The sequence below is a fragment of the Cimex lectularius genome, unplaced genomic scaffold (genome assembly GCF_000648675.2).
Source record: "Cimex lectularius strain Harlan isolate CLEC.00 unplaced genomic scaffold, Clec_2.1 scaffold32, whole genome shotgun sequence".
Classification (NCBI taxonomy): Eukaryota; Metazoa; Arthropoda; class Insecta; order Hemiptera; family Cimicidae; genus Cimex; species Cimex lectularius.
The window spans coordinates 3,036,709-3,058,907 of NW_019392689.1; the positions used below are offsets into that span (position 1 = coordinate 3,036,709).

General features: G+C 32.4%; 1 protein-coding gene across 1 annotated transcript in view; it reads right to left on the minus strand.

The window, feature by feature from the left end:
- The window catches only part of LOC106671982 (gamma-1-syntrophin), a 98,362-nt gene that overhangs the window by 75,986 nt on the left and 177 nt on the right, over positions 1–22,199 (minus strand). The window lies entirely within an intron of this gene.

Genomic DNA, 22,199 nt, shown 5'->3' on the forward strand with positions numbered 1-22,199 from the left:
AACTTTACTATTGTCGTTTCCACCCTCATTGTTGTTAATTGTAACTACTTTCTGTTACGTTTAGAATGAAAATAAAAAAATTCTAACCCTATTTCAATATCCACAATGCATTTTGTCAGCAGATTGGCCGTGAGTATTATCAAGAGGGTGGTGGCGTTTACAGATGGCGTAAGGATAACATATCTGACCCCAGCAAGCTTTGTTTTTTTTACATACAAAGCTTTTTTATGAGAAAAAACTTGTTCAGAAACATTTTATGTAAGGAGTCCATTTTGCCGAAACTTAGATTTTCATGACGAAAGAATTTTACTATAATTTCCCAAAGCGCAAAGATAGGATTAAACGGTTGAATATTCGATATAAAAGTCAATTTTACGTCTGCAAATAAATATTACTAACGATATACAAATATAAATATAAGTTAGGGCTAATTAGGGGTTGAAAATTCGATATAAAACCAATTTTATGTCTGGAAATAAATATTACTTACGATATACAAACATAAATATAAGTTAGGTCTAATTAGGGGGTGAGGAATGCTGAATTAGTTTTACAAAACATTGGCACAAAAAGAAACTAGATGAAATACCAAACAGGAAGCCTTACTTGACCAAGAACATAAGAATTCATTTAAAATTAAGTAGAAACAATTTTGAAAGTAGTAAAAGAGATTCCAATAGATGTACACAGGTAACATTTTATATTTCTTACAAAACCAATACAATTCTTGCCTCTTGTTGGGTCAAACAACGTCAAACTTTTCTTTTTTTCATTTATTTTAAAAAAATTCTCGTTCGAGAAAGGCTTGTGACGACGGCCATAAGCGCGGCACGGAAAATGAACGTGTTCTGAACGACAATTTCTCGGCAACACTTTAAAGGATTGGCACTTTATTGTAAAAATCAGTGCTGATTCTACACAGTGAACATTACACGCCTTTTATGTAAGTATAATTATACTGTCAGGATCGTGCTTGAACTGATGCGTAGAATCAACAATTAATTCTGTTCGTGTCGTCTAGTTTTTCTGTGCAACTGATTTACAATTATTTCTTATTTCACTGTAATTTTACAGCTATTCTTAATGTCAGCTATTACACCTATGAAGTTCCATCAGAGATTAAATACTTTGTAAAAAGTATCAACTCATCTTGACGTACGGTAGCATACAATTATAAAAGTCGGAGAACAATTGTTCCAAATGTACCTAGTCGTCACTTGAACTTCCGATTCAGATGCTGACTTCAGGGTAAGTTATTTCTAATGAAAAATATGTCAAAAACTCTTAAACTTGGACGGATTAATTAGTTGGGATTTTAATTTAGACATAATTCTTAAATGACATATGGGAAAATAATTTGTGCATATGACCCGCTGACGCTAAGCGAGTAATAAAGAATATGGTAAAGAAAAGTGGCAGCGTGAGTGGACTGGTCGTCCGAGAAGCTCTTGCGCCTCCAGATCACGATTGGTAGGTTGCCCTTGGAGAATTTAAATCACAGAAGAAGGATCATCTTAACCCGACTTAGAATTGGCCATTCCCGGTTTTGATACAGGGACACTTCATTTTGGGCCAAAGTCCGCGTATGTACCCGGTGTGCAGAGAAATGTTGCTCCATGTGTAAGAATTGTCTCGAGCACGCAGCGAATCTTTGGGTCCCATATTCCGATTTCTATATATATCTTTTATTTATTGCGGATAATCTTTTATAATATATAATGTTTGAACTGTTTTATGAGAATGCATTTATAAGTGTGAATATTTGTGTGTAGTACAAGAGTGTTGATGGTGGACTATCGGACTATCAACACCCCCATCGACCGAAATCAGACCAGGTATATGTATACATGCGTGATAAATGGTGAGGAAGAATATCTAGTACTCCATGACTGAAAATATAATTATATGAGTGAAAAATATAATTAGACATTTGAAGCTAAATTCGACGGGAGTATGGATAAGACTCGGGCCACCAAAATGCTGAAGTGGAGAGACAATGACTCGAGACTTGTGCCAATAAATTTAAAAAATGATTAAAATTCTTTACATCACATTACATTCTTATGATCTAGGTAAAAATATTGTTTATATAGATTGAAAATAAAACTTATAACTATCTTATGGCTGAGATTTCTTAAGTTACAAATCGATTAGTAATTGACGGAGATAATAATGAAAATTAAATTTTGCTTAATGTATTATCTCAAACGTTAAATTATAAAAATTAAACATTAACACTATTTTCTGATGTCTTCATTTCTTACTAACAGTTTTTGAGGAATGTAAGAGTAATAATAAAATGAGATTTGTGTTAAAAGAAAATCATATTTTCAGTCAATAAAAAGGCTCCTTGTTCTTTTTTTAGTCTAAAATACTGATTTTTCTAGCCGCGTTGAGAATGTCATGTCAGAACATTAAACTCATAGTTTTAATAAATGCAATAGCATACAAAATTACAATATAAGCTTATTACACACATAAACCTTTAATTGAACGAAGAAAATTACTTTCCGTGAATACGTAAGTATTGAGATTGCCAAGATCAATTTATTTGAATAAGTTAAGAATTTCGTTACACTATAAATGTATTAGGTTAGATCAGTTAACGTGGTTCTCCATTGATAACGGATAAAACATGCTCCTTTTGTGCAAGCGTCCAACAATGTAAAAATATAATCAATAAACAAAAATAAATTACATTTTCGAGAATTTTATGTTGGTACTGTATCGTGTAAAAAAATATATAAAACATATACTAGTAGTTCCATGGACCTCTCTCTATCTATTCCATTCCCATTGTCAATCTACTCGTTCATTGTAGGAAACGTTCTCATGACCTCAAACTGCCAGATTTATGAATAAAATGTTTCAATAATATTTATTATAATTCTCTCACTTTCTCCTACTCTACTTTTTTCTCTCTTTCAAGCATCCTCGAACGCTCCTTTCCTTGCCTGCCTCTCACACTCTCACTCTCTCTCTCTCTCACACAAACACACACACACACCCACACACATACGAGCAAAATTTTATAGCAGCTAGATTGCTATGTATTACTAGTGAACGACTGTAGTAATGTTTACATGAGGTTGTTGTTATGCATCCATTAGGTTGTATTTTCCTTATCTATTTTTCCAAGAATAACTCGTTGGAGAGGTGCTGAAAAAGAATATTTGTCTGCTCACGAGGTGATAACATTTACAATCAATAGAGAAACAAAACAAAACAAAATTCCTAAGGCCAACGTGGGTTATCAATATAAAACGAAGCAGGCTGATTGGAAAAAATTTAAAACGACACTGAAAAGAGTAATGCCAAATTTAAAACAAGAATGGGATGGAAAATCATCTACTTACGATTTGGATCATGATATTCATGAAATATTTATGAAACAGGAAACTCCAGATTTGGTTTGTGAAGAAATTGAAGATGCAATCACCAAAGTATGCAGTGAATCAATTCCAAAGTATAACAGTAACTCGATATCTACAAAACATTCGGTACCATGGTGGAACCCACAACTAACAACCCTAAGATGGAATACAAGAAACCTACGAACAGAATATCGACAGAGTAGGAACGATGAAATTCCTAAAAAAAGAACATTATTACCAAAAAAAAAAAATATATATAGACAAAAAAATATATATATATAGTACAAGCATGATAGAAGCTAAGGAGAACCATGGACAAATTACTGTAAACCAACAACTTCTGCAAAACCATGGAAAGCAGTTTACAAACTTGCGACAGGCAAAGTTCATCCTGTAACAACGTTAACCAAACTTAAAGAAGGAGATCGCTATACGGCGAACATGCAAGAAACAATAAATGTGATTTTGGAAAAATGCGTACCAAAGGATTTACAAAAGAACGAAGAAAAAAAATTTCTAGGAATAAAGCAAACAACCGAATAAACAAGCGTTTTGAATGACCAGCTATTTACGAGCCAGAAAATTAAGAACAGCTTATCAGAATTTAAGGAGAGCAAGGCACCCGGGATAAGACGGTTTCACAATAGTTATTGTGTAAATATTTGTGGATGAATTTCTTCTTACTCTAACGTCGCTGTATAACAACTGTCTTTCCAGGGTGTATTCGCAAAAAAACTGGAAAATGTCAGCAATGATCCTATTAATTAAGCTAAAAAATAAAATGAAGATATTGTATCCAAATATCGATTTATCAGCCTCTTGCCATTGCTTGGGAAGATCCGAGAAAAAAATATGATTAATAGAATCAATATGTCATTCACCAATCAATGAATATTCTCTGTGCAAACAGGGAGTAATGTCAGGATCTCAATACCGATTCACTCCCCAAAAGGAACGTTGGAGGAGCTTACAGGGTGACACAAGAATTGAAAAAGAAAAATCAAATATTGCTCTTATCCTTACATGCAGTAGGAGCATTCGACTAATTGGACAGTTATTTTAATTCAACTTATAACTCATGTATCAAGAAAGTATTATATGCACTTCTTCGGATGAATACCATGCTAATATCACGAGCTTCCAAAAGGAATGACCCCAGGGATCGCGTAGTGGAAAGCTATTGGAAAGTTTTGTATAACCGCAGAATGGTACAACTAAATGCATTCGCAGACTGCTTACTGCTGGTGATCGATGGGAGATCAGAATTTCAATATAATTATAAAGCTAACGAAAGTATGTACCTAATAGAAAAATCGTCCTAACAAACTGATAAAGAGTTTGTTGCGTGGTTTTAGTGGACGCTAGGAGATAAATGTAAAAACATAGTGAATGAAAATAAAAATAAACTCACTTTCTGCTGCTGCTCAGTATCAAAACGAGGGGTACAGGGAGAGAATGAAACGGAAAAGAGTGTTGGACCGTGATGGGATAAGGGATGGGAAATCCTTGTCTCGGCCCACTCCAGAAATAGCTTCAGAGTGTGGATTCACCACGACAATCACGAAGGAATTAATAAAATTAAATATTTTATCCACGCAGTGGACGATTTGATTGAGCCAACAGATCAAACGAATTCTGCAATGAAGTTCAGTCGCCGACTGCGATACAAGGACTAAGGCTGTCCAAATCAAAGTTGGACAGAACACTTCAATAAGATATGTGAAAAAGCCTCCCGCGTAATAATAAATGTACTTGCAAAATGTGCAAATAGTAGTGGAGGCTAGAAATGATTTACAAGGGCGCAATGCTGTCAATACTATTAAAGTTATGCTGCGCCTATCTGGAATAAAGCCATGACAAAAATATAACATTCTTAAAATGAGAATGACTGAAAGAAAAATCGCCCTACGAATCACAGGGGATATCGCACAGATTCTGTTCACGCATCAGTGGTTATGGCTGGAACTACTCAAATAAAAATTTAATTAAAGGAATGATTGAAATATACCAAGAAGTTAGGACTAACAACAATCAATACTTTGAGCAGGACGTGGACTTACCTATGGAATGGTGGACTCACCCTGCAGAGGTTGATGCCAAAATATTGCAGAACAGGTTGAAGTCATGGAGTTCTAACAACCAGACCATCAAAAAATTCTATGGTTGACAGTTTTGAACAAAAACGTAAGATCAGCAAGGTTTAACACCGATAGTCAGTTTTCATTACAAATGATAAAAGATCATTGACGCCATAACCCAATGTCTGAAGAAATCAGGGCGTGTTTGAGAACCCTGAGGGCCGAGCGATAGCGTAGATTTACACTTCAATGGGTGAAGGCACAAATGGGAATAACGGCAATGAAAAAGAAGATAAACTAGCGAAAATTGCTGCAAAAGATGAAACAATATCCGTCACGTTTATAAAAAACCCAATTACACACATAAAATATGTACTAAAGAAGAGTAGCATCGAACAGGGGCAAAGCATCTGGACAGAAATGAACCACGGAAGAATAACTAAAGCATACATCCGGGACTTAAAAGAAAGAATGACAATTGACAGGATCCATTGTTATAACACGACTTTGGCTTTAACTGGAGATGGAAAAAACCGGACATATTTGACAAACTTTAGGATCATCATTCTGACTGTCTGAAGGTGAGCAGACGTGGAGACATGTAATCTATCATTGCAAAATGTATTAAAATCCTATCGAATGGGCAACCCTATCACGAAAAATAATTCTGGAATGAGGAACATGGCCACCTGCAGAAAGAAATCTTTTTAAATTTCATTTTAAATATTTTGTCGATTATAAAAATTCTTTAGGTTTTTTAAAAGTTATAAAATCGGTTTCAAAATAAAATAAATTTGAGGTGACCTCAAAGAAGCCGACTCCTCATATAAAAATGTCTTTCTGTCCTGACTTCCTTCCCCACGCCTTCAACATCCAACGTATATAAACAAAAAAGATCAATATCTCACTGGCACTCTCAACACGACACCCAAGAATGACACATCTACACGAAAAACAAACGCTTTGAGTGAGTACAAATACTTTGATTGAATCTAAAATTTCTAGGATTGTATAAATTCATTTTTTTCACATCCTACATGTTTTGTAATATTTAAACAATGTTTATAAATCCCAGGCCCTGAAGACGATCTCAAAAAAGATCGAAACGTTAGCACGATAAAGTAAATGTCCTAAAACCTATGTCACACCAGACGGCATCTCACGATCTCCAAATAATTATATTTTTAATACATTTAAAAAGCACGTTTAGTTCTATGCTCTTGGTTGCCTTTCTTATTATTTTCCTTCTTTTCTTCCCTCGCTTTAAATCTACTTTTAGATTTAATTCTTACCTATTTAGTAGTGGAATTTACTAATTTTTTTTTCTTTGCATGTTAAATGTTTAAATAATAAAGCTTGGGAGGTCCGAAACTTCCTTGTATATCACCTTAATGGATAAATCACTGGCATACAAAGAATTTGTACGACACCTATTGACTATAATCAAGATAATGATATAACTAAATAACTAATAGTAATTTTTTTGCAGGTTTGTTACTAATACGATTTCATAATTTATAAATCAAAGCATACTATTCTTTTTTTACTGTTTATAGTTACTAGGCTCTGTAGGTTATATACGTTTTTCTAATGTAAAGCCTCTAGAGCCTGATAGTTTCAATACCAGCACGCCTGAACCGGAAATGTTTCAAATTTTATAAATTAACGTTTTCCGAAGGAGGGCGGTTCCCCTTTTACAGAAATAGAAAAGAGTTTGGGGTTGTTGAGAAGGGTGTGTCCCCGATATTGAGCAGGGGGAAAGTAAACATTGGGCCGGCTGTTGCTTGTCAATTTACATCCCTTCGCTCTTCAACAATTCGAGGAGCCCGCCTAAGAAAACTGATTGTCGTAAAGTTTATACTAAATGCCACCATTCGTACAGTATTTTAATTTATTCTGTTTTAATGCAAAGAGATGACGACCACCAGGTAGTTATTAAGATGATGGGTAGGAAATAAATTATCTTTTTCAACCATCTTATTATGGCGTTCAAAATCATGATGGACACCATCAAAAAATTATAGTTATTAATCATGATTGTCGAATTAACTGTTCAAATACGTATTCATAATGGATAATTGACATAGGCTTTGACTATGGCCTTCAAATAGGTCGAAAGCTTGGCAGTAAAAATAGAATCTGTATTTCATTCAGACCATAGGAGATCCCATTTTGTTAAAACTCTGCGAAAAATTTATAAAGTGATATCTTTTCCGAGCAATCTGGGAAGTTGAGGTACAGGACTTCACAAAGTAATTTGAAGATCCTGCACAAATCATTAGAAAGAAGATATTCAAAATTATCTTGTTGAAATTTAAGGAAGTGGACTCTTGCTTGATTAAATTCCTTGGATAACATAAATTGTTTTATTATGCTATTAATTAAACTGTTATCAGTTTTAACATTTGATTCCGTAGTTCATTCATATTTCAATAACTATTTCTGTAAACTGGTTATTCCGGGATGCAACACATTCAAAAGAAAAATAATAATTCTAGGTAAGTACAACGAATTTACATAAGAAATACGATATTGAATGTCCGTTTTGCTCTGTTTTTGGTGGTTTGTAGTATTTCACCACAAATGAAGTTATTTGATAATCAATGGTTATTTAAAAATCAAAGGATATAAAATGAAAAAAATAGAGAAAGAAAACTAGTGAAATTGTTACACCCAAAATTAAATTATTAAGCGTTAGTGATAAAAAGATTAAAACCCCTTCGGGGAAAAAGCACTTTCAGGTAGTCACCCCTTGTGATTATAATTACAGTCTAGATGATGACCACCGTAACATAAACTGCTACACAGATGGATCACTTATCAAAGGAAGAGGGAGGTGCAGGAATCTACATACCAAAATTAGGAATCAGCATCTCCTCCCCTCTTGGCAATAACACCTCCGTTTTTCAGGCGGAAATCTGGGCCATCAATGTGTGTTGTAGAACACTGATGGAAAATAAAATTAAGGGAAAAGGTATTAGAATTTTTTCTGACAGTCAGGCTAGACTTAGGTCATTACAAAAAGATTTGTCAACCTCAAAACAGGTGGAGGAATCCTTAGATCTCATCAATAAGATCTGTTCCCGGTTTGAGAACAAGGGAACCCTTAATTTGGATACCAGCGCATAAAGGACACCATGGCAATGAAAAGGCGGATGGTCTGGCCAAAGAAGGTTCTAAAACTGCGTTTGTCGGGCCACAACCGTTATTACCTCACTCTATGAGCACAGCGAAAGAGAGTATCAATAACTGGGGCATGAAACAATTTCTTAGGGAGTGGAATTTATCCCCCGGACACAGGCAACCAAAGTAGTTTGACGCGACCAAACCAGCAGAATCGAAATGGCTATTCTCTATCTCAAGGAAGGGAAATAGGAGGCTGATAGGTACTCTGACGGGCCACTGCCCACTGAGAAGACACCTCTTCGTAATGGGTATCCTACCAGATCCCTTTTGCCGCTTCTGCGAAATAAAAGAAGAAACGGCAAGGCACTACCTCGCAGAGTGTGATAGGTATGCTAGGTCTAGATTTGAAATCTGTGAAGGAGAGGACATCACCAAATCACTCCCCGAGATAAAATGGTACAAAATCTTGGGGTTTGTGAACAAGTGCAAGAGGTTTCTGCAGGACACGTGAACCGACCAAGTCCCGGACCTTTTGGCCGCCACCCCATTTTATGCCTCCAGAGTTCTCCAGGAGAGGAGTAATGAGGAAATCTTTTAACTAAAAGTATATTCTTGTTTACGTTGTAAACAAATTTGATAAAAATAAATAAAATTTATTATTTATTCATATCAAATTTTATAAAAAAATAAAATAGGATTAGGCTAAGATGAAAAAACACCAGGTTCACACAGCGGGTCCTGAGCAGCAACCATACCTTGTCCTAGTCACATTCGAGTTTCCTCTGCTTAAATGATTATTTATATATTTACGAGACCTGGTCATGCAAAATAATCAAGCCAAACCAGAAAAAAAGGAGATTAATGGGGAGGGAAATCGAAAAAATAAAAATGTGAATCCAATTTAACAATGGGGGGATTTATTATTAATAAACAGTGTAAAATTAAAATGGTACTTCGTTTCTTTAACTAGCTATTACCGTAAACCGTAAACCAGATCTGGACTAACATAACAAAAATTAACCAATACTTAATAATCTAAATTAGCAATAATGAATCGTTTACATTAAAACAAATAAACATTCCTTCTGCATGCGTTCCTTTCCAAATCAACAATTTTACTTTGGGATTACTTGGGTCCTGATCATATAATTTATATAATATAAATGATTATTTATACATTTACGAGATACCTGGTCATGCGAAATAATGAAGCCAACGTCGGCGTAAACATACTTGATTGAGCCGATCACAGATGGTATGTTCGATTTGATCTGATAATAATGCTTTTATCCTTGTACATCGCACTTATGCAATAACAGCGTCACTAAAAGGACGAAAGGATAACAATATATACAAAACAAATATTTTTTATACTTTTTTCGAAGAAAATTATATATGTTTCCGGTTTCCCTCGCTGGAAACATGTGGCAAAATTTGCAATATATGACCACCAATTCAGAACAGAATAAATTAACATGTTGGTATTGAAGTGTTACCAACATGAATTTTATTTGTAAATTATTATTAAATATTATTTGAAAAATATTGATCTGAATCTTAGTTGAATTTATTTCTTAAATGTTATTATCTTCCACCACTTCTATTCGTTCTTCATATATAGAAATTTCGTAACGATAGCGATTAAATGCTTCAATCAAATTAACATAGGTTTACAGCCATGAGGTTTTTCTCTTCATATCAGAAAATTCCATCCTGTCCTAAAAGAATAATGACAACAGGACTTATTAAGTAGGGGAAGCTGAGATGCAAATCGCTTTCCATTACTGCAAGATTACCAAACGCAAACGGTTGGCTTTGCTAGAGCTGTTTTTATGAAGCATAATTTATTTAATTTAAATGAAATACATATAAAAATATAGTATATAGCTACAAGTTTCAAACACACCCTTCAACGGCACCCTTCATACGAATAAATAATACTTTTATTAGCTCAGAACACTACGAATCAGGCTTTTTCTTAAACTGTTAATGTACCGAAACTTTCTTATTAATTGATCCAAAGGAAAAGTAATTAAACCCGCAAATCTCCTACTACACAATACAGATTTCTATAAAGATTTAACCAGCAACACCAATTGAATTTCTTACTAGTAGTATTATCTGCATAATAATTTCAAAGTAAAAACTCAATTATAATGGAGTAATTTTGTTTTAGAACAATTGAATAATAGCATGTTTTAAGAGAATACTTTGAAAAACGAGGGGACGCAGCCTAGGCGCTTACCCAATAATTGAAAAATGTTTCATTACCGGGGGAATTCTACTTTATTTTTCCGAGATTGCTTGCTTCAAGCATTTACAAAAAGCTTTGTTATTCTCGAACTGTACATTCTAGCAGTAACTACTGTTTAACTCGCACTTGGCCGAATAAATCTTAACCAAGTTTAAATCGAGCCTTTGGTGCATTGAGATGCAATCCGATTAATATCGGGTTGTCCGGAAAATAATGCAGGATTTTAAGTTTTCATTAAAAAAAATCTATATAAAATATTCTGTTTACGTTTACAGGATTACTCATTTGTATGAACGTCAACACTTATTAATCCTCTTCCAAATGATATTGTTTGTTTACCTCTGTAGCATTCCGCTACTTGGAAATAATTCAGTCATCCTTATAATGTCAAAGCGAGAATNATTTTGATTAAAGAACATTGCTTTAAAGTAACTAGTTTCTTTTTTTTTGTTTAATACCAAAATCCTGCATTATTTTCCGGACAACCCAATAGTTGAATTCAAAAATTTCAAACACTTTTAAAACAATCAAGTGATTAAGTTGATGTTTGAAACATTTATTGTGATGTAATTACGATTTTTATTTTACAAACAGCAGTGAAAAACAGCAACGCTATGTTCTCTCCCCATACGAGTTCCCCTCATAAAAACATCAGATAATAATTTGGTCTATAATTGGATGCAAATGTGAAACCAAGATTTCAAATATAAACAGGAACTGTATAAAACCCTTAAACGTCTAAACAACTGGCAATAGTTTATCTACATGCATTTCACGTTTATCATTGCAATGATAACCATATTTGTTTATAGAAAGGATAAATTGATTATATAAACCTAGTTTAAATTTTTTACTTTAAGAAAAATTATTTTATCTATAGAGATAATATACAGAACGTGTCCAACTATGATAACAATTCAATGTTATCAGGGGATAAAGTTAACACCAACAATGTGATGGAAAACAGTGTCTACTTCAGAATATGGATTTGAAAGCACACAAGTTTCAAAAATTCCGATACACTGTATATTTAAGTAAATACAGTTAATCTCTATATATTGTATCTTTAAGATGTCGAAGGATAAGTACGATATACCGACACTATATCAAGCCTATGATGCATTGGGGGGAAAAATGCAATTACGTTAATCGAAAGTTTTAATTTTTTATTTTATTGTATATATGTATGTAAGAAAAGTTTTTATTTTTTTATGTACATGTATACTATTTCTGGATCAATTTTTATTTGCTATAAAAAATTATTCAAACATTAAATTCACTAATTTCGTGGTCCGCTTGACCAATTAATATATTACAATTAATTAAGGTTTTTAGTTGAGATAAAAAAGTCAATGGCACGAGCGGGATTCGAACCCATGATCTTCGGCTAGATACGCCGCTGCTCTACCACTTGAGCTATCGTGACCTCGATCCACTCGAACACTAACTTCCCATCTCAACCCCACCTTTTGAATTTTCCCTCCACTTTGCCATTTTTCAAATGTCGTGTAATCCGATTAGATTCTTGACGACAAATGAAATGGCCACGGAGAGCTTTACTGAAGTATACTTCATTTTCAATCATTAAATTCACTAATTTCGTGGTCCGCTTGACCAATTAATCTTAATTTTATCTCAACTAAAAACCTTAATTAATTGTAATTATTCAAACATGTGCTGTCTATTGATAATTTAATAGTGTGAATTTCTTAGAACACGTTTTCATCCACGTTTAGATACGCAATAAATGACGTATGCGATTGGTCAATTTCTTGGCTTCTTTTCGACTGATACTAAAACGTCTTCTTCACCATCCACGTCGTCTGTTTCAGTTAAAATTTCGTCGTAGTTTGAAGTCTGAAAAGTGGCTGGATTTTCCTTATTTTGTGTCAGGAGAAGGCATAACGATCGATGGGGGCTTGTATTTTATTTTCCGGTTCCGCGGTCGATTTATCCTCCTTAAGAAAATATAAGCTCAGAAGAAATTTTTTATTGTGATGGCCGTTAGCTTCTTCCATGCTGCGTCGGCAATAAGTTGCAGTAAGCAATGAGGTTTACATGAGTCAGTAGCATCGGATGTTACTAACAAAATTCTGGAAACAGACCCTAATGAAATGTAAATATTTCAGTGAGAAAAACAGACATCCGCAAATTTTTTTCTCGTTTTCAAGGAGATATATGCTAAACGATAGATGAAAACTGAATTCACATATTAATCGTTTTAAGTTTCTACTCTCTCTCTCTCTCTCTTCCTCTCCTTCTCACCCTTCTCTCACCTTCTCTCTCTCTCTCCCTCTCTCCCTCTCACTCCCCCCCCTCTCACTCTCTCACTCTCTCTCTCTCTCTCTCTCTCTCTCTCTCTCTCTCTCTCTGCTTCTCCCACTTCCGTTTTTCTAATTTATTTAACTAAAGCTCCTATACATTTTCTTTGTTTATTTTATTTTACTTTAACCATTGCCATATTTTGTTGTTAGATTTGAAATGTTGTGGTTTGAGATGGTAGTTTAAATCGAGTTAAGGTTGAAGGTTTACAAGTTATTGTCCCCTTTTTCAGCTTAGAACGAAGTGATATATGATTTTTTACTACTCGCTTATTTCTTAATGATTTGCTTAAATTCCTATTAACGTACATAGTATATTGCTAGTAAAATTACCATGTATATGTAACGTATTGTTAAGACAATTGACGTACAGAAAACAATAACGGTCAGATATAAGAAAGGAAAGCTACATTAGCGATAAACTCAATCCATCCACTCATTCTTTTTTCTTTATGTTTACGGGAAATTATGACAAAAAAGGAAGGCCCAACCGTGCTTTGGCAAGTATTAACCTAGAGTTCGGAACTTCATTCATTAATATTAATGCGTACATATAGTAGTATTTATGGGTGAACTTTTTTTTAAAGGAAAAGTAATTCCTGACTTACATAAGGGCTTAACGTCCAGGTACAGGTTGGGTGTCGCGGACGAAGGGTAGTCAAACCTCTTTACAATACGTTTTGCATAATAATTTGTTGGATTTGTGAGGAGCGGTCAAAGTGTGATGGTATTTGTGTTGTGGGAAATTGGAACTGCAATAATTTATGATATAATTCCTAAAAATTGTCGATTTCGAGAGAATGTTTTTGTCCGTGTAGTTTACCTTTCCCGTAGGGGTACGTTTCCACTTTGATTAGGTAATTTTATCATTATTCTTCCCCACATTGCTGCTGGAAGTTACTTATTATTCCCTGATTTCGGAACATGCGTGTTTTCTTAAGAAATAGAGATAGCACTAAATAAAACCTTAAGAAAATGTGCTTAAATCAAATTGATTCGTAATGTCACCGCTGAGGGAGATAACGAGGTAAAAATATTCCAATATCTAATTGAAAAAGTAACACTATTAATATTAGAAACAATATTAAAAATGAAAATGAAGAAGAAATTATGTTAGGACATCGATGTGTGTAAGATAGGGTTGAAGAAAGAGAGACTGACTAAATTTCATTGCTTTAATGAACTTACAAGATAAATTATTTCGTTTACGAGAGAGACAAGAGAGGGGTGAGAGAGAAAGAGGTGGAGAGATAGAAATAGATAGATAGTAGAGAGATATAGAAAGGTAGATGAAAACAGAGAGAGTGAGAAAAGAAAAAGAGTGAGACAGATAGAAAAAGAGATTGATGATGATGATATTGATTAACGCTTTATTTATCAATCAAACAAGATTTGGTCTCAAGAACCATTCTTATATCTAATGTGAAATACAATGGTTTCTAAGTTTAACCTACTTTTAATTGATTAAACATTAAATACATCGAATAACCTTATTTTTGTGGCCAATATTTTACATCTATTCGTTTTACATTGAACATTTACTTAAAATTGCTTATTGAAATAAATATCCTAATTTACATAATAATTGAGCAGTTAAAAAGCCAATTACTAATAAAATAAAATAAGTGAACAAAAATACATTTCAATACAATGCAGTACAAATAACGAATTATAAATCACCAATATAAATCTACAAATAAAACTTTACTCACTAAATAGTAATATAAAAAACTAAAACAAGACAAAACAACAAAAGAAATTAAATTTAAGACATCAATCATAACTAGATAAGAGTTGATGTTCAAGAAGTTTCTGGAAATCTTTGATATTTTTACATCGTTTTATGTGTGTAGGGATTCTCGAAAATGTTATTGCACCTTTTACTGAGAATGACCTATTAAAAATTTTGGTTTAGCGCTTAACGACACGCAAACGGTAGTTTGTAAACCTAGCATCTCTATCATAAATCTGAGACATGTAATTAAATTTCACATAAGATATTTTGGTTTTTGAACTTTTAAAATTTTAAAAATTTTACATGATAGATTGTAATAAATTAAATTTTTAATTTTGAGAAATTTGAGTTGCGAAAACTTGTTATATATACTGTCATATTTCAGGTTCATGTTTAACCCTACTTGCAATTTTTTGATTTGAGTACGATTTAAGACACACATTGCTCCTACACCATAAGTTATGTGTGGAAATATTAGAATTGAAAAAAGTTGTTTTTTTGATATTTAAATTGTATTTTGCAAAACTAAGCAATTTGTTAAATCTATGTAAGGTCGAGTAGATATGATTTTTAATTTTTAACACCTGTATATCCCATGATAGATTCTTGGTAAGCGTTAAACCCATACATTTTACATTTTCTTCATATATTAAAAAGATGTTATCAATTTTAATTTTATTTACATCATCAAGGTTCAATATTTCTAATAATTTATTATGACCAATAATTATTGTTTTGCATTTAGTTGGGTTGAACACTAACTTATGGTTATTACTCCAGTCTTTCAATCTTACAAGATCAGCATTTTTCTTTCTATTTGTTCGTTAATATTATCAACTTTTGCATCGATTTAAGCATTTAGATCATCTGCATATAACTCAACGTTACAAAGTTTGATATAATACAGCGAGAACAACAACGCTGACAAAGTAGACCAGTGTGGATACCCGTGATTAATGAATTTTCCTTCTGAAACTTTGCCACCCTGTGTTTTTATCATCCGACTTCTGTTTGTTAAATAACCAGTTAATTACATTATCAGATAAATTTATTGATTTCAAGATTGCTATTAAGGTTTTGTGATTTCTACTGTTAAAAGCATGACTAAAGTCAACTAAAGTCATGATGGTCATTTTACTGTTACCTATGCTGTTCTTATTTCATCAGACGTCATAATTAAAGCAGTTTCCGTGCTATGTACTGATCTATAACCAGATTGATAGGGATAAATTATATTTTTAGATTCAAGATATTGATTAAGTTGTAAAAACACTATTTTGTCTAGGATTTTAACGTACAGATAATATTTATGGGTCTGTTAGAGGCACAATCTTTTTGCGTTGATTTTTTCACTAGTGGAATAACAAATGACCTTTTCCAATTTTCCGGATCTAATCTAACTTGCAATAAATAATTATCAGTGTGACTGAGAACTTCACATACAAATTGGATTTATAATTTTTAGCATGACAAATGAAATATGATCTGGACCTACTGATTTGGATTTTATTTTCTTAATCATTGTACTAACTAAGTCTGGGGTAATTGTTGCAAAATGGAATTCTTCTTCTACCTTGTTGTATTTTGATAAATTATTATAACATTCTACGGTATTTTTTAAGTGTGTTACCTAAGTTAAGTTTTCCTTTCCACGTGAACAAAAGTAATCATCTAAATCATCCAAATTTACAACCGGATCAAAATTTTCTTGGTTTTTGGTGGTAATATTGTTTTCATTGACAAACTTCCAGAACTCAGTTTAGAACTTAAATCAGCATTGAAGTCTCCCACAATTAATCTTATCAAATTTTCTGAGCATCATGTTGATATAAAATTAAAATTAAACAAAATAGAAATTCTGACATTTGTCAAAATCTAGGGTTGAATTGATGAAAACTCAACTTCACTATGATCATCTTTCTTTAGAAATAACCTGTTATTTTTATTAAACCATACATATTTGTAATTTTTGTCTTTGTTATTTGTTTGCCATCTCTGAGTAGTTTTCTATTATAATAGGTCAACTGATTATTTATGTAGATGTCCTTTGTTTCTCCTACCATATATCCTATGTCACGGATTGATATGCTTTTCTTGCCTTCCAATATTTTTTGCTTTGTTCGTGCCAGAATAGTATCTTTATCAATATTTCTAACCAGACTAACAACAATTATACCAGGTAAGCCGAACCGAATTAACCAACTCCGACCTAGAGTTAGGATTGGGCTTATAGTATTTTCTCCTCTTAAGAACGGAACTCCATGTATTTCCAAATTGTTTGTTAGTTGTCCTTGCTCGATATAATTAAGTTTACCTTCAAGTTGTACATGTTTTTTGTTTAATTACATTCACTTCTTGTTTAATGTCATCTAACAATGCTTTGAGTTCATTAATTGTTTAGAATTTGCTTCAAGAGCAGATGAATTCTGAGTAATAATATCGGAATACGCATTCATAGAAGAAGTAAATTCCTTACGCATTTCCTCCATTTCCTTACACATCAAGGAGATCTCTCTTATCAGTGCTGTTATATTACCTCCCGCTTGAATTTCATCCGTTGTAGGGCAATTTTGCAGATAAACGTTGCATTTCCACGGTTTATTTTCTTTTTGTATAGTATGGAATAGCTCTTCATTAAGGTCACAACACATGATATGAAAATATTTAAGGGCAAACGTCACATTTGTTGCGGTGTGCGTTTTGGGCGAACCCTCCACTACAAAAACATGTTCACTGTTTCAAGACCAGTTGAGACACGGAGAGAGAGAGAGAGAGAGAGAGAGAGAGAGAGAGAGAGAGACAGAGCGAGAGCGAGAGAGAGAGACAGAGAGAGAGACAGAGAGAGAGACAGAGACAGAGACAGAGCGAGAGAGAGAGAGAGAGAGAGAGAGAGAGAGAGAGAGAGAGAGAGATTTGATTTCCCTTTTATTTTAAATTTTAGATATTTTTAAATTTAAACTATATATGTTTACATTCATTAATATTTTGTACATTTTATGTATTTTATTAAAGAAAACTATAGAGGGCGAGAGAAATGACATGTTAACTCACAGAAAAAATATTTAAAAAAAAGGCATAGAGGGTTAAAGAGACTGCGATGTATGTAGATGGTAGAAAGAATGAGAGTTGGTTTTTTTTCAGCAATTCAGCAAGAAAGGAAGAAAGGAAAAAGGAAATAAAGTGTAGCGTGAAGAAATTTTAAAAATTAGGAAGAGTATGACATATGCACAAGTGGGAAAGTCAGGCAGACATATAAGAGACAAACATTTGGACATAATTGTTTAACACAATTATGTTTTTGATTTAAATTCGTAATTAATATTTAAATTAACTTTGGTTTTTCTCATGTTGGAAGTACGTAAAATATTTTATTTTTTCGGCACTATGGCCAGATTAAATAAGTAGAAATTGTATAATAATAATTGGTAAAATATGTTACCAATTGTGTTGATCGGCACATTTCTGTTTTCACGCCTATTAGATAATTCATGACGTTCATACTGTGTTCGTACGTAGTTCTGTCAAATTAATTAGTTAAATAGAACTATTAGCAGATACCGATCAATTAGGGGAATTTACATCATTACGAGTCAACATTGATTTTCGAACACTGGTCTGTGAGATATAAGATCAGTGATGATCGTAATGGCAATAAGACGTTTAGAAATATTGCATCGCCTGTTCATTATTGATTGATTATTAACAGTTCTTAAACTAATGAAACCGATTAGTTTTTACGATTTTGTCGATAATACGGCCGTAGAAAGCAAATTTGGATCATCGTTCGCAAACATATATCTTTTTTTTATGGGATAGGCATATTATCGTCACAAGATAAACGGATCGTAATATCTTCAAAAGTATATTCATGAAAATAGATTAACGATTTAAATATTTTAGTTGTCTTTCCTCTTGTTCTTTCTGCATCTTTCTGGTGGAGATTTTATCTCAGAGAATAATTATTTAATTGAAATCAAGGACTTTTCTCGTGTATTGATTTGAAATTCATTAATTTTTTTGTATTCAATTTATTGTATATGTTTATTTCTTTCTTTTTGAATAATATTTTTTCTGAGTAAATATGTTTTATCTTGTAAATTTGTATTTATACAGTTTCCGTTTGGCTTCGGAGGTCGACTGTCGTTATTAACTACGAGCCTTTCCGTATTTACTTCTCAGCTGCCATGTTATTGTAACAAGCTGTTTATTGTGTTTTTATTAATTCGGACAATTTTTATTGAGCGAAAGATTTTAAACGTATACTAGACTGCGTTCCTAACTTTCTCTAACACGCCCTCCGACGATTTCCAAAAACCAAAGAGTAGCCTAAGGTAGAAAGAGATCATCAGGGCTGTGAAAAAAGAATTATTGTAAAAAATCAAACAATCATTTGTACACGAATATGTTTCCGATTGTTATTCCATATAATAATTCAGACATTAACGCCTTTCTGCTTTTTATCTTTGTCAGAGAGACTTTATCTTTGATCAGTGTAGTAATTTCTTGAAGCTGGCGGCTTTCAAAAGGAAACAATTTCTTTTTACATGCAACCTAGTAGTAGGCTTAACGAGCTCTGATCAGTGAAGGACTTTGAGAGCTTAACCCTCTCTTCCACAGTAGTTAACTGTCAGGATGATTATTAAAGGATAGTTAAGGGCATTTGTTCACAATAAGTCTTCGATTCCTTCTTCTGTCTCCGTAGGACATGATAAAAATTCAGTTATAAGTGCCCAAATTTATATGAGATAAATATACGCACTAATGTACTAAAAACCTTCCAATGTACGATACAATTTCTACTATAATTATTTAAATACGCAGAAGGAATGTGAGAGACATCACCTGACCCTTAGTAAGTAGGTAACCTAGGTAAATATTATTTTCTTCTTGGTCTAGTACAAATAAATTTTGAACCGAAAAAAGATAGAAGAATTTTAAAGTTAGTTTTATGCAATACTACAGTGTTTATTATCGCTATAAAAAAACGATGTGTACGTCAAAAAAGACTATTTAAATTCAACACATGTGATTGAAGCTTACTTGTAGGAGTTTGGGCCTCAAATAAGATGCCAATTATTTGAAGAGAAGTCTATTCTGTCCGTTTGTATACATCTTTGTTCCAAAAAAATAAATGAAATCGTAATTAAACTTTAGGCTCTTGGCAGCATGCTTTTATACTTTAAGATTCTTGGTTAACCTAATTTATTTTTATTTTTCTTTAGGTAAACAATATTTTTTTAAATATGCAAATGTATGCAATATTCTTCAAATGTGTAGAATAAAATTTGTTCCATTGTACCACGGAGGTATGATTCGCATAAATATATAATCACCGGGATCGTAAGTGTTAGTAAAGAGAATATACAATTTTTTTTTTTTGACATTTGTACGCTCGACGAACAACTAATGCTGATTTTAGTATAATATTATTTTTGAGTGAAATCGGCAACCTATAGATTGTATTGCAGATATTGTGCACGCCATGTAAATGAATGAATGGTCCGATGGTTTAATGAATGGGGGTACAGTTAACATCTGAATTGGGTGGACTGGTCATTCCATTACTGTCGTCAAATAAGCAATTTATTGTAAACACATCATTCATAGTATGTGGGCTTTAAAAAAAACTGTTTCAAAACAAATCAGAAGAAACATTTTACAAGAGTTCTTTTTAAAAATAAGGACTAGTCACTTAACCAAAATATACATAAAATGCAAAAATGATAGCGTGTGTATTTTAAGAATTAAGCCAACCTATAAGTTGAATTATTTTATTGATGGAACAGAAGATATTTTCCGAGTCGACTGGGGCAATTCAATATTTCAGGGCGATCTAAAAGTATTATTTAAAATATTTGATGTGACGTGAAAATTTTTGCTTTAATATTTGCCAAATGTTAAATAAACTTTTCGTCGAAAATAAGAGAGAGAAAAATAACTAAATTGGATGGGAGGAATTAAACCATTGTAATATTTTTTTAAAAATTAAATCCCATGAATTTCTGATCTCGTTTAATTTGGTTTGCAATGAAATAAGCTTGTGGTAATAACTATAACGATATAAAGTACATTTAGTTTGAAGTAAACAACAAAATACTAGTGGCCGTTTATTTTTGTCTTTCAGTAAATATTTCCGACAAAATCAGTATCAGTCTACAAACTTAGAACATTATATTTTAAAAAATTCCATTGGCGTTATCCCGGATATTTTTTAAATAAAAACATATAAAACAATTAGGCAGAGGAATAAGTTGTATCTTTGTACTAACTTGTGATGATTCTTGTGAGATAATACGTAACAGAAAAGTAAAACTCAAAGATCACGTATGTCAAAAAATAAAATTTAAATTAATTTTGGAAATTTATGTTTCTTATTAAAAAATATACAAATCCAGTTTTTTATCATACTCAGAAATTTTCTTGACATCCTGCATTACCGTTTAAAAAATATTACGTAAAATTTTGTAATTTATGTGCATATGTTTATATGTTGATGATAATAATAAACACTATGTGCTAATCCAAATATGCATTTAGCAGTCATAATTGACTTATTGATTATTTTAAATTAAGTATATTTTTAATCTGAGGTCTTGCTTTTTCATCTCAACTAAGACCTTAGATTAAAAGTACAATTAAATAAAAAAATTTAATTGCTAAGATATATAAAATAAAAGAACGAATTATGCACAATAAAGAAGAAAGAATGGAAAATGTATTAATAAGTTGCTTACTTACTGTCAACTAAAAATCATTAAAAAAGAGCTTTTATTTCCGTGATGTGAAAAACTATGAAGAAAGAATGCATTAAATAATAGAGTTTAATTTTAAGAAGTTGTTTTTTTATTATTCAACTATACATCTAAGTAGCCAGGACCCAGTAATGGGCTGAAGCTATAAGGATGATGACGATACAGATATACAGAATGTAGTAGTAACAAATTATAAAAACCATCAAATAGTAACTATCAAATTGACTGTCTTGCATAACGAACGAAGATTTGTACAAGAAAAAATGCTTAGAGAAAACGCGTTGAATTCTTATTAGAAAACGTCGGTTAGTATTAAAATAATTTCGGATTTTTACAAAGGAGTAGATTCGTAAAGAAAAATAAGGTATAGTAAAATATACAAAAACGGGTTGAAATTTGAAGACAACAAAACAGAAGATTATTACAAATAATTTAGTAAGCATATAAAATAACGCACTTAAATATGTATACATAAAATAAATATTCTACACATATATAAAATTACGTCAGATTTATTTAATTGTAAAATTAATTATCGATTGTGCCTTTAATGAAGAAA